Source organism: Pseudorca crassidens, chromosome 2 (assembly GCF_039906515.1).
Source record: "Pseudorca crassidens isolate mPseCra1 chromosome 2, mPseCra1.hap1, whole genome shotgun sequence".
Classification (NCBI taxonomy): domain Eukaryota; kingdom Metazoa; phylum Chordata; class Mammalia; order Artiodactyla; family Delphinidae; genus Pseudorca; species Pseudorca crassidens.
The window spans coordinates 23,016,836-23,033,321 of record NC_090297.1 but is presented as its reverse complement, the minus strand read 5'-3'; the positions used below and the strand labels follow the sequence as shown (position 1 = coordinate 23,033,321).

The 16,486-nt window shown below is 47.8% G+C and overlaps 1 protein-coding gene and 1 pseudogene across 1 annotated transcript in view; one reads left to right on the top strand and one right to left on the bottom strand.

The window, feature by feature from the left end:
* Nucleotides 1–16,486, top strand: part of LOC137208739 (receptor-type tyrosine-protein phosphatase U-like) — a 274,206-nt gene that overhangs the window by 255,477 nt on the left and 2,243 nt on the right. The window lies entirely within an intron of this gene.
* On the bottom strand, nucleotides 727–1,382 carry LOC137212376 (mpv17-like protein 2; annotated as a pseudogene).

Below are 16,486 nucleotides of genomic sequence, written 5' to 3'. Positions count from 1 at the left end.
CACCAGCTATAATGGTGGATTTGTCCGTTTCTCCTTTCAACTTTATCAGTTTTTGCTTCATGTATTTTGAGGCTCTATTATTTGGTGCATATATGTTTAGGATTGTTATGTCTTCTTGGTGAGTTGATTCTTTTAACATTATGTAATGTCCCTCTTTCCTCTCTGTCTAGTAATTTTCTTTGCTCTGAATTCTACATTATCTGATATTAATATGACCACTCCTGGGTTTTTTTTTTTTAATTACCAAGAGAATTTAATGGAATCTCTATAGTCCATGACCAGAGAAAGATGAAACCCTGCCTAAGGTTCCAGATTCTGGGAACCAACTCCAGGCTGGACACTGCTTTTGGAGGATGGATGTTGTCCCTACCCTAGTCCCAGGGCTTGAGGGAGCTCAGTGCAGCTGCTCAGACCAGAGCCCTGCCCACAGCAGTGTTGAAGACTTGGGGGTTGGAATTGGCTGACTGGCTGGGACCCAGTGCTGAGGATGTGACATCTCAGTCACCAGTCACTGAGGCTCCTGGTGAGAAGGGCTGGGTGATGCCTGTCCATCTTCATGGTTTTGTTCCAGGTAAGGAAACTGAGGCCAGGCAGAGGGTTTCGAAGGGACAGCCCAGCTAGATGCTCAGAAGTTGGGTGAGGCTAGGATTCAGCCCAGGACCCTGGCCTGGCCTGCCATGGGAGCCCATTCCCCTTCCCTCCCAGGAGGATAGTCAGCTGAGGGGGTTAGCCTTGCCCTGTCTGACATCATGTTGGGGGGTGAGGCAGTTCAGTCTGCATGGTACACAGGACCACAAAGCCTGGGAGCATCACAAGGCCTAGGATCTGGTACTTCAGGTAGGAGAGGTACCTGTCCCAGCCCAGTATCAGGCTGTTGGTGTAGGTGACTCAGAACTGGGGGTAGGTAGGAGCCATGAATAGAAATTCACCAGCTGCTCAGCTGGCCTCACATACCAGTCAGCCTTGAAGAATTCCCAGAACTTGTCCCACAGCTCCTGGCAGCTCTCAGCCAGCATCCAGCCCTCCAAGAAGTACCAGAGACCCAGCACAGGGAAAACCATCAACTGGTTGACAAGGACCTTCCTGACGATGTTTAGGAGGCCACAGCAGTTGGACACAGGGAGCAGGTAGTCCAGGCAAAGGTATCAGCATTGTATGAAGGGGCCCATGCTGTAGGCCACCACAAACGTGCTTGATGAGCACCTTGGGTCAAACTTCTGTCAAGGCCAGGCACAAATCTCCCAGGACTGGTATGTATTGTCCCCAGCCTCCATGAGAGTGCCACAGCCCAGATTATTGGTGATGAATAGTGCATGGCCTTGGAACAAGGGCTGCCCTGCAGCCTACAGGCCACACAGCCAGTTCCAACCACCATATACCATCACCTGCTCCTACTTCTTTAATCAATATTTTCATGGTGTATCTTTTTACATTCTTATAATTTCACCCCATCTACGTTGTTGTATTTGAAGTGAGTTACTTGTACATAGCATATTGTTGGATCATGTGTTCTTGGGGTAATTGTTTATTTTATTTTGTTTTTGGTCTACTCTGCCAATCTCTGACTTTTAATTAGTGTATTTAGCCCATTTACATTTAATTAGTGCTATGTTAGGGCTTAGGGCTATGATGTTATTTTTTATTTTCTGTTTGGTTTCTTTGTTTCCTATTCCTCTTTATCTTTCTACCTTCCTGTGCATTACCTGAACATATTTTTAGGATTCCATGTTGATTTATTTAGTGTTTTGAGTCTATCATAGTTTTATTGGTGTTTGCTCTAAGTATTATGAGATATGTACATAACTTATTGTACTCTACTGGTATTGATGTTTTACCACTAAGAGTTAAGTGTTAACACCTTACTTCCATTGAGATCCCTTTACCCTTCACACTTTTTAAGTATCATAGACTTAAACACTCCCCTTAGAGATACTGAATACCACAGTAGATGGTTTTTAAATTTTGCCTCTACCACAAAATATGTAAGAAAACTCATGAGAGAAAAGATTGCATATTCTATTTACCCCTATCCACTCTGACAGTCTTCATTCCTTTTTGAATTTCCAAGCCTCCTTCTGCTACCATTTTCTTTCTGTTTAGACAATTTCTTTTCATCCATTCTCTAAGGATACATTTTCTAGCAATAAATTCTCTTAGTTTTTCTTCATCTGAAAATGTCTTTACTTTCCCCTAATTCTTGAAGGATATTTTCATCAGATATAGAATTCATGGTTGACAGTTCTTTTCTCTCTGTACCTGAAAAACTGTTGTACCACTTAACCTGAGCCTCCACAGTTTCAAAAGAGATATCCACTGTCATTCAAACTAATGTAACTTATAAGTAACAAGTAGTTTCATTCTGGATGCTTTCAAGACTTTTTCATTGTCTTTAGTTTTTGAACATTTAATTATAATGACTTGGCATCAGTTTCTCTGAGTTTATCCTATTTGGAATTTGCTCAGCTTCTTGAATCTGTAGGTGTATGTATTTCATTAAATTGGGGGGGTTTTAGCCATTATTTCTTCAAATACATTTTTAGTCCCACTCTCTCTCCTCTCCTTCTGAGACTCTAATGATATCATTGTTAGTTCTTTTGCTATTGTCCCTCTGGTCTCTGAAACTCTGTTTGTTTGTTTGTTTGTTTCAGTCTATTTTCTCTCTGTTGCTCAGACTGGGTAAGTCTGTTGATCCATCCTCAAGTTCACTGATTCTATCTTCTATCATCTTCACTCTACTGTCAAGCCATTCACTGAGTTTTTTATTTTTGTTATTGTATATTTTAGTACTATAATTTCCATTTGGTTCTTTTTTATAACTTAGATTTCTTTGCTGAGATGTTTTTCATTTGTTTCCAGAGAATTCATAATTGTTTATTGAATCATTTTTGTGATGGCTGCTTTAAATCCTTGTCAGATTACTCCAACATTTGACTCATCTCAGTGTTGACATCTGTTGATTATCTTTCTCATTCAAGTTGTGACTTTCCTGGTTCCTGGTATGATGAGTTGTTTTTTGTTTTGTTTTGTTTTGTTTTTGTATCCTGGACATTTTGTATATTATAAGACTCTGGATTCTATTTAATCTTTTATTTCTTTTGGTCTGTGTGTGTGTGGCTTTTTGGGTTTTGTGGAGGGGGGTCGTTTGTTTGTTTTGGCAGCTGTTATAGCAAGAGGCCAGATGGGTGTATATGCTCAGCTCCCCCCAGCATGCCTGGAAATTGGACACCCACTCTACCCTCTTGTTGCTGCTGAATGCAGATATTAAGCTCAGCTTCCCAGTGCCCTACTGACACCAGGAATGGGAAAGCTGAGGGCTGACTCATGCCGCTTTGTTGCTGCAGGGTGGAGGCAGGAGCTGAGCTTCCCATTGGGTCCTGCTGACACCAAGGGAGGGGAAGAAGAGAAGCAGAGTGTCAACTAGCCCTGCCACCACCCCCTCATTCTGCCTCATTGTTGCCAGGTGGGGAGACTCTTTTCTCTGGGTCCCACTGATACCAGCTGGATGATGGATGGGGGCATTGAGTGTGAATAGCTGCACCTTCTATCACCATAAGTCTCATTGCTGCCAGGTGGGAGCAGATGCTTAGCTCATGACTAGACCCATCTGACACTACTCTGGCAGGGGAATCAGGGCATCTACGCTTCCTTGCAAAGGGGGTGGGGCAGGGGGGACTTCAGCTTCCTGCTCTGTCCCACTGAAAATGCAGAGGGGTGGGGGAAGAGAGTTCTTCTGTTGCTTTTTGACTGGAGTAAAGGCAGATTTTGACAAGAAGTTTTTCTGCTATTAGCCACCCTTTCCCCAGTAATTGGCTAGAGTGGCAGCTTTTTCTTGGAGCTTTTTTAGTCTGTGTCTATTTGTGGTTCTGGGTTGGAGGCTTCTGCAGCACTCTGTCGGTATACATGGGAGGCAATAAGGAAACCACCTCGTCATTCCTCTGAGATTCCCAAGGCAGGCTACCTTCTTCTTTCCATCTTTCAGAGTCTTCCCATGCTTGTTGTTGTGTTATGTCCAGGGTTATTAGTTGTAAGTGGGAAGACCTGGGAGGCCTGGGGCTACTCCATCTTGGAAGAAACGGAAGTCCCATCCTTTATATATGTGTTGTCATTCTTAGATATGAACACAGAAGCCCTCCCAAACCCCTACAATAGGTCAGCCCCCTTACGTGTTTCCATGGCAACCCATGTGCTTCCTGTGTGGCACCATCAATTGCATGTGCATATTTATGTGTGGGGTGGGGGGAGTCTTCAACTAATATCGATTCCCATCCTTCCACCTTCAATAGAGCCCACAAGGGTCCAAGGACAAAGACAGGTCCTGCTCACTGCTGTGTCCTGTGTGCATAGAACAGAGCCTGGAAAGGAAATGGAGAGATGCACTAAAGCACAGGGACTTGGGTGGTGGGGGGGACTCCTTTAGACAGGAGTTCAGAAAAGGCCTCTACGAGGCGGTGACCTTTAGGCTAAGACCAGAAAGACTCAACAACAGAGCCATGCAGGTGAAACCCTGAGCTCCCCAGTGACAAAGCCTTGCGGTGGGGATGAGTTTGATGTACTCCCAGAGCAGCAAGGAGGTCAATGGCTGCAGAAGGACCTAAGGAAATAGATCATCCAGGTCTCTGTAGGCCAGTGGAGAAGGGGGAGGAGAGGTCATTAAAGGATCAGTGGAGGAATAAGGGGACATAATTTGACTTGGGTCTCAGGGAGATGTCCTCTGTCTACTGTGATCTGTGGGAACATAACAGGCTCCCAGTGCAGAGGCTGTTGAAACACTGGATGAGAGATGGGATGGGGTGGGGTTGGGGGGGGGCCTGAGTTAGGTGAAGAGAGGAAGTTACGGGGTGGTTGGATTTGGGAATGGACAACTTTCCATCTGCAGCGGGATGTGAGGGATAAAAATGGAACAGAGTATGGAAAGCATCAGGCATATGGTAGGTGCCCCCCTATTAGAATCTGGTTTCCACCCCTCTCAGCTCAAGGCTTTCACCCCATCCCAGGGCCTCTGTAGCCAGCAGGGTTTGCACAGGCAGCTCCAGCTCTGAAGGGGATACTGTCAGCTGGCTCCTGCAGAAGCCAATGGTGTTCCTGAACCTTCTGCCTGTGACTTGTGGTAGCAAGTACCAGTTGGAGCCCAACTTTTCTGTCCCGTTGCATTCCAACACTGGGGGTCCCCCAGAAGCACCTCCTCCAAAGCTTCACCTGCTGAATCCAGCCCACCTCACTTCAGGCCAACCTGCCAGCCACTGCCTGCCAGAAATCTGGTACGTCATCCAGGCGCTGTGGCCAAGATCCTGGTTTGAATGTACAAAAGGAGCGCATGGGTTTTGAAGCTGCTCCGAGTCTGAAATCTCCACTGAGAATCATAGAGGCTGCGAGTATTAGCACTTGGACCCCAGGCACCACGCACTCCAGCCCCTTCAACTTACAGATGGGGAAACTGAGACTCACGAAGGCAAAGGTCCTGAGGCTTAGTTACTAAAAGTACTTTAGGGTCAGGTAGCTCTTGGATTCACATTCTAACTCTACCGTCTCGTTGCTGAGATCTTGGGCAAGTGACTTTCCTCCTCTGTTGGCTTCCTCATCTGTAAAATGGGACGATGCTAACAGCCAGCGCTGACTCTGTGACAGGCATTGTTTTAAGCCATATAGATTATATGAACTCCTCTTTAAATCCTCATAGCAACTCCATGAGGCAGGTGCCATCGCTACTCACCCCATCCTACCAGAGGAAACTGAGGCACAGCAAGCTTATGTAACTCCATAAAGATTTCTCCAGCCAGTAAATGCAGAGGCAGGTTCAAGTCCAGCAGGCCTGGCCTTCAAGCCTGTGCTCCCAGACCCGATGCTGTCCTGTGTCCTTGAAGATGACTTTGAAGGTTAATTGACATATGCCTGTAAAGGCTGAGCACGGTCCCCAGCACACAGTCAGCGCTCAATAAATGCTGGCTAAGGTGTCAGGGACCTCCCCCTACACAGTGGGGAGATAGCAGTAACTGAGCCAGACACAGATCCCAAGGGGCTTCCGGTGCCATGGGAGGATGGAGGCATAAACAGTCACTTGCAGTGCAGAGGAGAGCCGACTGGAGAAGCTCGGGGGCCACGGGAGCCCAAGGAGGGGCAGTGGAGACAGAGGAGGGAACAGCATGTGCAAAGGCCTGGTGGTGAGGAGGACGGGCCTGGCCCCGGGCCCAGAAAGCAGCAGGGGGAGCCATTGTAGGCCCCATGGGGTCCAGGAAGGGACACCGTGACACCTGAGGGGTTTTTCAGACTCACTCTGGGGCAGACAGGGATTAGATGGGGAGGGGGTTGAGCCTAGAGTTGGGGAGGCCAGTGAGCAGCTGCTGGGCGTAGGCTGCGCTCACATTCAGGTCCTCACTTCATGGGCAGGGGACTTTCACAAGAAGAGTAGGGCGTGCCCTTCACTCCCCTCTACTGATTGCTCTAGACTGGGGAGAGTGACTCTGCAGACTCTGGAGCTGCCAGGCCGTGGTGAGCCAGCCTCCCCCTCTGCCCTGTCCTCCCCCCACCCCGTCCCCTCTCCCTCCAAGGCTGTTCTAGTGCATTAAATGGTGAAGCAGCCTCATTACTGAAGCCTCTGGCTCATTAGCAGGCAGCTGGAGGGGCTGGGAGACCACCGAGGAGAGACCCGACGGGGTGGGGAGGGGAAGTAGCAGAGCCCGGGCAGTAATAACCATCTGCACTGCACCTTCTGCTGAGTTCCGTGTATTCCGATCGGTACACAGACATCCTGGGTTTTTTTTAAATCATTGAAACTCCCATTTGATCTTCACCACCTGTGTCTCTGTGCTTTTATACAATGGACCCCGTTTCAGGCTGGGCTGGAGACACAGAGAGGGGAAATGACTTCCTCAAGGTCAGACAGCTGCAGGTGGCAAACCTGGCCCCAATACCAGCAGCCCACATGGATGGAGCTCCTCCTGTGTGCCAGGCTGTTACCTGCAGTACAGGCGAGATGCTTACAACCCTACCAGGGAGGCAGCATTATTATCCCGTTTTACAGACAAAGAAACTGAGGCACAGAGAGGTCAAGGTACTTGCCCAAAGTCACACAGCTCCATCTTTCTTACCCTCAGACCCTGTTCCTTCCACACTGAGATGGAGTTGGGGTCTTCTGGGGAAAGGACCAAGCCTCACAGCGGTCCCAGGTGATGGCATCCTCCCCCTCCTCACATCACCCCTCCACACCAGGAGTTCTGGGATCAATGAGGGGCCAGGGTATGGAACTGATGGTGCTGCTGAGATTGACACAGACCCACAGTGAGCCCTTCAGAGGCATGAGGGAAGAGGCCCCTCCTCTGACCCAGAGCCCCCCACCCAGGTCAGCTCACCCTGTCCTCCTTCAGTCTCCCACTCAGGGCTAAGAATGTCTGAGGACTTCTGTGATCCTGGGCAGGCGGGAAGCCCACGGTCACCTCCCCCTCTGAGGCCATGGGTGTCATGGCATCATTGGAGCATGTCCAGCCAGGAGAGGGGACTGGCCAGGCCCATCCAGAGCATCCCAACTCAGACCAGGATAGAGATGGAGGTCATGCTTATTCCCAGCTTTTCTCCTGCAAGGTCCTGCCCAGGGAGACATGAGGATGGGCTTTCCAGAAGCTAGGGCAGCCGGCGAGAGAGGATGATCTCTCTGGAATGGCCAAAACATGGTTCCTCATCTGAACCTTTGCCTCCTATGGGACCTGATAGCACCGTGGGGTTGCCTCTGCTGGGGAGAAAGTGCTGGAAGCAGGAGGGTCATGGGAGAGCAGAGGTGTGTATGAGAGTAGGGTCGGGGGCACAGGTCGGGGTGTACGTGCAGATGGGCGTGGTGTGTGCATGGGGGGTGGGGAGGGAACTGGGGGGTATGTGTGACCAGTCAAGTGTTTGCCAGCATGGGTGTGACACTGGGTGTGACCCAGGAAAGGGAGGAGGTGGGAAACACAAACTTCTCCTTTCTTTGACCACTCAGGGAGCCTATGAGCAGAAGTCAGGGGTATGGTAAGGGCCAGAGAGGGCGTTGGTGGGGGAAGCCACATGACAAGCAGTCAATGAAAGATCTGGGAGTTCCAGTCTCCAGAGGACCTTGCTGTGTGACCTTGGGCACATCTCCTGCCCTCTCTGAGCTCCCTGTCCTTACCTGCATAACGGGGATCATCCCAGATCAAGATGTGCTTTGCTCATGCTAGTGTCAATTATTATCATCTCCTGCTGGGACGGGGGGGCCAGGGCCTGGGCTGGTATTCACAACAGGCTAGTGACAGACGACGAATGGGCTGGTGACCAGGACACCGGGGCGATTCCCTGCAACTTCAAAGCACGGAAGAAAGAGCTGGACAGCACGCAAAGGTGTTTCTGTACCTCCCAGAGCACAGGCTGTCAGTACGGGGTGTGCCCTGCCAAGTCTGTGACAGGATGCATTTCAGTTTGTCAGCGTTCATTATCTACTCTCGGCTCTGGTCCACAGAAGATTTAGAGGAGCTCACAGCAAAAGGCCATTCAGTAAAGTGATAAAAATAGAGAGAAACACACAAGTCGGGACCAGAAGACACAAGTCTGCCATCAGCACCTGGATGTCAGGCTCAAGGCCACGGGGGATCTCAGAGCATCCTGGTGACCCAGGGGAAAGGGCACAAGTCATTCCCTTCCATCCCATTTCTAGCTTTTCTTTTCTTTACCTCAAAATCCAGTATTGTAGCTTCTGAGTCATTCTGCCTGGGCCTCTGAAAGAGCTCTTGTCATGGGCGCCCCAGGACCAAGAACCAGGGCCCAGGGGTGGCATTTGGAGCCTCAGCTATTTCACCTAGGGATAGATCCAGGGGATGGAAGGGAGGACTGCCAGTGCCCTCGTCATCCGCTCCCAGAGTCCCCTGCGCTTCTGCCTTAAGGCGTTCCCGCACCTTGCAGCCCCAGAATTAGGGATTTGTGATACTTTGGGATGAAGGGGCCAGATGACAGAGGGCCTCGTAGGCCATAGGACAGAGTGTGGGTTTTATTCTAGACTCCCCGGGAATCCAGTGAGGGGTTTTAGGCAAGGGAAGAGGAGCAGGATCTGGGTTTATCGTTTACAAAATAGCTTGTCTATAACAAGAGGCGGAACCAGGATTGACCCAGGTCTGCCTAATTTCCAAACTCACACCCAGCCCACATGACATGCTGCCCTCCTCCACCCACCCCACGCTCTGTGACCAGCTCAGGGCCCTGGACGGCACCCTCTGTCCCTGGGGTGGGTGACATTCTGTGTGACCTCGAGCCAATCTCCTGCCCTGGCTGGGCCTCAGTCTTCCCCTCCACTCTCCTTCCCTTCCCTCCCCCATGATGGGTGACGTGGGGCGGGTGAGTGGAGGACCTGGAGGGGGCCTGGACGGGGCCACAGGGGGAGCTGGCTCTGAGGGCAGGGTCCTGGGCCTGCTCTGGACTCTCGCTGACCCCCAAGAGCCCCAGGCAGACCGTGACTCTCTGGGACTGGCTTCCCCACCTGGGAGCTGGGAATCAGACCTGCCCCCACTCCTCACTGCTGGTACCTGGCGGTCAGGTCAGGGCTCTTGAGCCCCCTGTGCTCTGGGTGCCCGTGAGGGGGTGACCCGGCTCCTTTCATGGACCCCACACCCAGGGGCAGTCTGGGTGGGTGACGAGGCCACAGTGTCCCCTGCCCTGGCCACTTGTTCCCTCCCAGGCACAGGTGCGTGCAGAGGGCTGTCCCGTCCGGGGCAGAGGGGCCTGCAGGGGTGGGCGGCACGGGGACCGCAGGGGGGACTGTCTGCAGGGGAGAGTGCGGCAGTTACCTTGAGTGTGTGAGTGGGGGTGTCCGTGTGTGTGAACTCAGGCGTCTGTGTGTGAGCGTGTGTTTGTGTATGTACCTGTGTGTGTCAGTGTGTGTGTTTGAATACGTGTGTACGAGTGTCTGCATGTGTGTAAATATCTGTGTTTGTAAGTGCATGAGTGTGTCATTGTGTTTCTATGTATGAGCGTGTGTATCCAGATGAGTGTGTCTGCATACGTGAGCGTGCAGTGCGTTTCTCTTTGTGAACGCATGTGTGTATGACTGTGTGAAAGCTCTGCTTCCCTCCAGGCCCTTTCCCCACCTCCTTCTCACTCCAGCAGTGGGCTTGGGGAAGGTTCTAGAAGGGACCTTGGGTCCTGGTCCTCAGAGACTGAGCCCGGCCAGCCCTTGGGTCAACGAAGGCCCTTCTGACCTGTCGGTTCCCGGCCAACCCCGTCCCCGGCACGGAAAGCACCAGGCCCCTCCCTGCTGGGGGTGCTGCCCTGGGCCCGGCCTGGGGAAGGACCGTGGCCCACCTGTGCTGTTCTCTTTGCACGCTGCCAGGAGAGACCACTATGCCTACTCCTACTACCCGTAAGTAGCGTACCTGCCTCAGAGCCCCGCCCCTCCTGGGGAGCCCCTGCCCCCACCCCGGCCTGGCCTGGCGTCAGCCCCTCCTCCACGGCCCTGTCTCTGAGCTTCCCTCCTCTGCTCTGTCTCTCCTGCCTCCATCGTCCTCCTGCGTGGAGGTTACAAGGGCTGGCTTTGTGGTCAGTCTCAGGTTCAGACCTGGCTCTCCTCCAGTATCAGCATGCGTCCTAAGTCCTTTCCCCTTTGTCTGGTCTGGCACTTCAGTCATGGAGCTGTGCCCCCTGTTGCCCCACCCCGGCCCCTTTGCCCCTTCTTCCTGGCCTCCAGGCTCCCCTCCTCCACCCTCCTGAGTGAATAAAATCAAGCCCTTCCATGGTCTTCACCATATCAGATGATTTCTATATTACCCCTAACCAACATTGAAGCATCTGTTGTGCTCCTACTGGGTACCAGTACTCACACTTAAAATACAGAGAAGACACAGGTATTATCCTGGTACTGAAGAAGCTTTCGGAAAATTTAGGATGTAGACACAGACTGACACAGAGTTATAAAAGGAGTGAAGAATAATTAACCCTCTACTGGGCACTGCCCTGGTCCCACCTAACAAATATTAAAAGCAAGACCCAGCAGGATCAAACTGTCTCCAAGTAACTTAACCGTATCCCAGAACAAAGCGCAAGAATATTTATAGGAACACAAAAACATCTGGCCTCCAGCCAGGTGAAATAGACAATGTCTGGCACCCAATCAAAAGATACCAGACGCTCAAAGAAGCAGAAAAATATGCCTACAAATGAGGAGAAAAATCATTCATTTGAAACTGATCCAGAGTGCAGAGCAGGGTCAAAGGTCGGGTGGAAGTTCAAGCTGTGCTCAGGAGGCTGGAAGGGGGTCTTAGTACTTTCTATGTCCGTTCCCCACTCACCGCCCACTGGCCCAGTCTCCACCTCTGTCCTTTCTTCTCCAAGGAGTAGGAACCTAACTCCTGTGGTTTATATCCTAAAGCCATGTTCATTTTGACACTTTCTTAACATGCAAGTTGTTTTTTTTTAATGGACTGAGGGAACACACATAGCATCAAGATTTGGATTCTAATACCTTTTCCCAACAAAAGGAACGAAGAATCCTTGGGGAAATGGCTGATTCTAGGAACTAAGTCAGGAAGTGTACTAGAGGAGCCTGGAGTAGCTTGTCGTGCCAGAAAGTAAACAGGAAGTACGAAACACATACACATACAATGACGGGAAAATGTCAAAGGAACACAGGAGCCCAGGGGAGAAGCCCCCAATGGCCAAAGCCAGAAACAGTTGAGCAACAAAGTAAATAAAGTAGTATCAGATTATAAAACCCCAAGTAGAAAAAAATATTCATGAGTCCACAGTAATTTAAATAAATGATTAAATAAATTAATAAATGGAGGAGATTAGACAAATCTCCCATGCAGAAGAATTCAGAATAATTTAGGTAGATTCTCGGCACTCAAGGAGATGGAACCTAACTCCTCCTTAAGTGTGGGCTACACAGCATGACTTCCTTTCAACAAGTGCAGTATGAAAAGTGGAAAAGAGTAACTTTTGTAGAAAAACCTGACAAATACTACCTTAGCCAGGTGATTGGCTAACATCATCACTGATAAGTCACGCTGATAGCATGTACCCTTAATATCACGGGATGCAAATGGTACTTTCCACCCAAACACTCATAACCCCACTATAACCATGAGAAAAAAAACCATACAAAACCAGCTGGGGTTCAACAAACGATGCTGGGACAACTGGATATCCACAAGCAAAAGAAAGCATTTGGACCTCACCCCACATGCAAAACTAACTCACAATGGATCCAAATGTCAAAAGCAAAAACTAAAACTATAAAATTCTCAGAGGAAAACAGTATAAATCTTTAGGACCTTGGATTAGGCAACGGTTTCTTAGATATGACACCTAAAGCACAAGCCACTCATTTTTACTTCACTGAAATTAAAAGCTTTTGTGATTCAAAGGACACTCGCGAGAAAATGAAAATACAGCCCACAGAATGGGGGAAAATATTTGCAAATCATACATCTGATAAGGGCCTAGTATCCAATACATATGAAGACCTCTCACAACGCAACGATAAAAGGACAAATAATTCAATATTTAAATGGGCAAAGGATTTGTATAGACATTTCTCCAAAGGAGATATACAAGTGGCCAATCAGCACATGAAAATATAATTAACGTTATTAACCATGGGAGAAATGCAAATCAAAACCACAATAAAATATCACCTCACCCACTGGCATAGTTACAATTTTTAAAATGAACACTAACAAGTATTGGTAAGGATGTGGAGAAACTGGAACCCTCATATTACTGTGGGAATGTAAAATGGTCCAGCTGCTTTGGAAGACAATTTGACAGTTCCTCAAAAAGTTAAATGAGAAATTTGAAAACATATATTCAAGCAAAAATCTTACACACAGGGGCTTCCCTGGTGGCGCAGTGGTTGAGAGTCTGCCTGCTGACGCAGGGGGCACGGGTTCATGCCCCGGTCCGGGAGGATCCCACATGCCACGGAGCAGCTGGGCCCGTGAGCCATGGCCGCTGAGCCTGCACGTCCGGAGCCTGTGCTCCGCAGCGGGAGAGGCCACAACAGTGAGAGGCCTGCGTACCGCAAAAAAAAAAAAAAAAAAAACTTACACACAAAAGTTCATATCAGCATTATTCATAACAGCAAAAAAGGGAAACAACCCAAAAATGTCCATCAAGTAGTGAATAGATAAACAAAATGTGATACATTCATACAATTGAATATTATTCTCCATAAACAGTAATGAAGACCTTACATTAATTAGGATGGCCACTATTTTTTTTTTTAATGGAAAATAAGTCTTGGTGAGGATGTGGAGAAGTTGGAACCCTTTTGCACTGTTGGTGAGAATGCAAAATGGTACAGCCACTGTGAAAAACAGTATGGCAGTTCCTCAAAAAATTAAAATATGAATTTTTCATATTCTTATGAGATTACCATGTGATCCAGCAATTCCACTTCTAGATATAGATCCAAAAGAATTGAAGGCAGGATCTTGAAGAAATCTTTGTACATCCATGTAACAGCATTATTCACGATAGCCAAGAGGTGGAAGCAACCCAAGGGTCCACTGACAGATGAATGATAAGCAAAGTGTGGTATATCCATGCCATGGAATATTATTCAGCCATAAAAAGGAATGAAATTCTGAGCGACGCTACAACATGGATGAACCTTGAGGACATTATTCTAAATGAAATAAGCCAGTCACAGAAAGACAAATACCGTATGATTCCACTTATGTGAAGCATCTAGAGTAGTTAAATTCACAGAGACAGAAAGTAGAAGGGTGGTTGCTAGGAGCTGGAGGGTGGGGAAGATGGGAGCTGTTTAATGAGGCTCTAATTTCAGATTAAAAAGCTTTGGAAATTGGTTGCATAACAATGTGCATATATATGTACTGTTCAACATTCTTGAACAGCACACTTAAAAACGGTAAGTTAAAGATGGTAAATTTTATGTTATGTGTGTTTAACCACAATTAACAATTTTTTAATTTTTTTTTAATTTTTAAATTTTTTTCAAAAGGAATGAAGTACTGATCCATGCTACAACATGAATAAACCTGAAAAACATTATGCTAAGGGAAAGAAGTCAGTCACAAAAGGCCACATGTTGTAGGATCCACTTTATGTGAAATGTCCAGAACATAGAACTCCATAGAAACAGAAAATGAATCAGTGGTTGCCAGAGGGTTGGGGGAAGGAGGGTTTGGGGGGTGACTGCTAATGGCCACTGGATTTCTTTCTGGGGTGATGAAAATGTTCTGGAATTACATAGTGATAATGGTTGCACAACCTTGGGAAATACTAAAAAACCACTGAATTGTATACTTTAGAAGGGTACGTTTTATGGCATGTGAATTACATCTCAATTTTTTAAAATCTCAACTGAGAAACATTCCACAAATTATCTGACCCGTAATCCTCAAAACTGTTAAGTCCATCAAAAAAAGAAAAGTCTAAGAAACTGTGACAGCCAAGAGGAACCTAAGGAGACATGACACTAAGTCCTGTGTGGGATCCTGGAACAGAAAAAGGATATTAGGTAAAAACTAAGGAAATCCAAAAATGGCATAGACTTTAGTTAATAATAATGTATCAATATTGATTCATTATTTATAGCAAACTCAGATAAGATGTGAATTATAGGAGAAACTGGGTCTGGAATGTATGAGAACTCTCTGTACTATCTTTGCAACTTTTCTGCAAATCTAAATCTATTCTGAAATAAAAGTTTTATTAATTTCAAAAGAAATCGACTTAACATATCAAGGCAAGTTGTGGCAGGCTGGTGGGAGGGGACGTGATGGGAGCTTCCCTTTCTATTGAAATTTGAGCCCCACTGACTTCAAAGCATTGCCTGGAAAAACCCCCAGATCCCGCTGGGCCCCATCCATCCTGCTGGCCCCCCATCCTTGATCCTGCTGGGTGCCAATAGATTCCACCCAGACGGTTTGCCAGGAAAGTGGGTTTCTATCATAGTCACCTGATAAATGTTTCTTTACCAGAAGAGGGACAATAGGGGAAGACTGATGGACAACAGAACCCCAGAGTCCGACAGGCCTGGGTGTGAATCCTGGTGCTGCCACCTCCCCGCTGTGTGGCTGGGGAGAGCCCATCTTCCTGGGCTCAGGGTACACAGGGCTGAGAGCATCACTCACTGCCCTGTCCCCGCCCACCAGCTGTATTTACAGAACATCTTGTGTCGTCCTTCTACTCAGCCAGGAGGCTGCCCTGATTCGTTCTGCCCCTGCTATCACCCTGATCAGGTGGTGCTATTTGCTTGTCCTCAGCCAGCCAGGAGCTCCTCCTGTGTGTGCCCCCCCCCCACCCAGCTCTCTGAGCCCCTGAGGGCGGCCAGCCCTTCACGGAGCCCTCTCATACCTCCTCCTACACCTGGAGAGTTCTCTGTTGTCAGCACAGATTCCATAAAGAGCATGAGTAATCCTTTGTCCCCAGTACCCCCTTTCGGAGCTCCTGAGAGCTCCTCGAGCAGCAGAAAATTCTCTCTTGAAATCCGACCGCATGTGTGTTAGCTGCAGCTGCCTCTAAGAATCATCTCTCGAAAGCTACAGTTCAAGTCCTGGTCCAAATCCTTACACTAAGGCAGATTAAAGGCAGGTCAAGCTGAAAAGACAACCCTCAGAATGGGAGAAAATATTTGCAAACAAATCAACAGACAAAGGATTAATCTCTAAAATATATAAACAGCTCATGCAGCTCAATATTAAAAAACAAACAACCCAGTCCAAAAATGGGCAGAAGACCTAAATAAACATTTCTCCAAAGAAGACATACAGATGGCCAAGAAGCACATGAAAAGCTGCTCAACATCACTAATTATTAGAGAAATGCAAATCAAAACTACAATGAGGTATCACCTCACACCAGTTAGAATGGGCATCATCAGAAAATCTACGAACAACAAATGCTGGAGAGGGTGGGGAGAAAAGGGAACCCTCTTACACTGTTGATGGGAATGTAAATTAATACAGCCACTATGGAGAACAGTATGTAGGTTCCTTAAAGAACTAAAAATAGAATTACCATATGACCCAGCAATTCCACTACTGGGCATATACCCTGAGAAAATCATTATGAAAAAGAGACATGTACCACAATGTTCATTGCAGCACTTTTTGCAATAGCCAGGTCATGGAAGCAAACTAAGTGTCCATCGACAGATGAATGGATAAAGGAGATGTGGCACATATATACAATGGAATATTACTCAGCCATAAAAAGAAACGAAATTGAGTTATTTGTAGTGAGGTGGGTGGACCTAGAGTCTGTCATACAGAGTGAAGTAAGTCAGAAAGAGAAAAACAAATACCGTGTGCTAACACATATATATGGAATCTAAAAAAAAAAAATGGTTCTGATGAACCTAGGGGCAGGACAGGAATAAAGACACAGATGTAGAGAATGGACTTGAGAACACAGGGAGGGGAGGGGGGAGCTGGGACGAAGTGAGAGTAGCATCCACATATATACACTACCGAATGTAAAATAGTTGGCTGGTGGGAAGCAGCCGCATAGCACAGAGAGATCAGCTCAG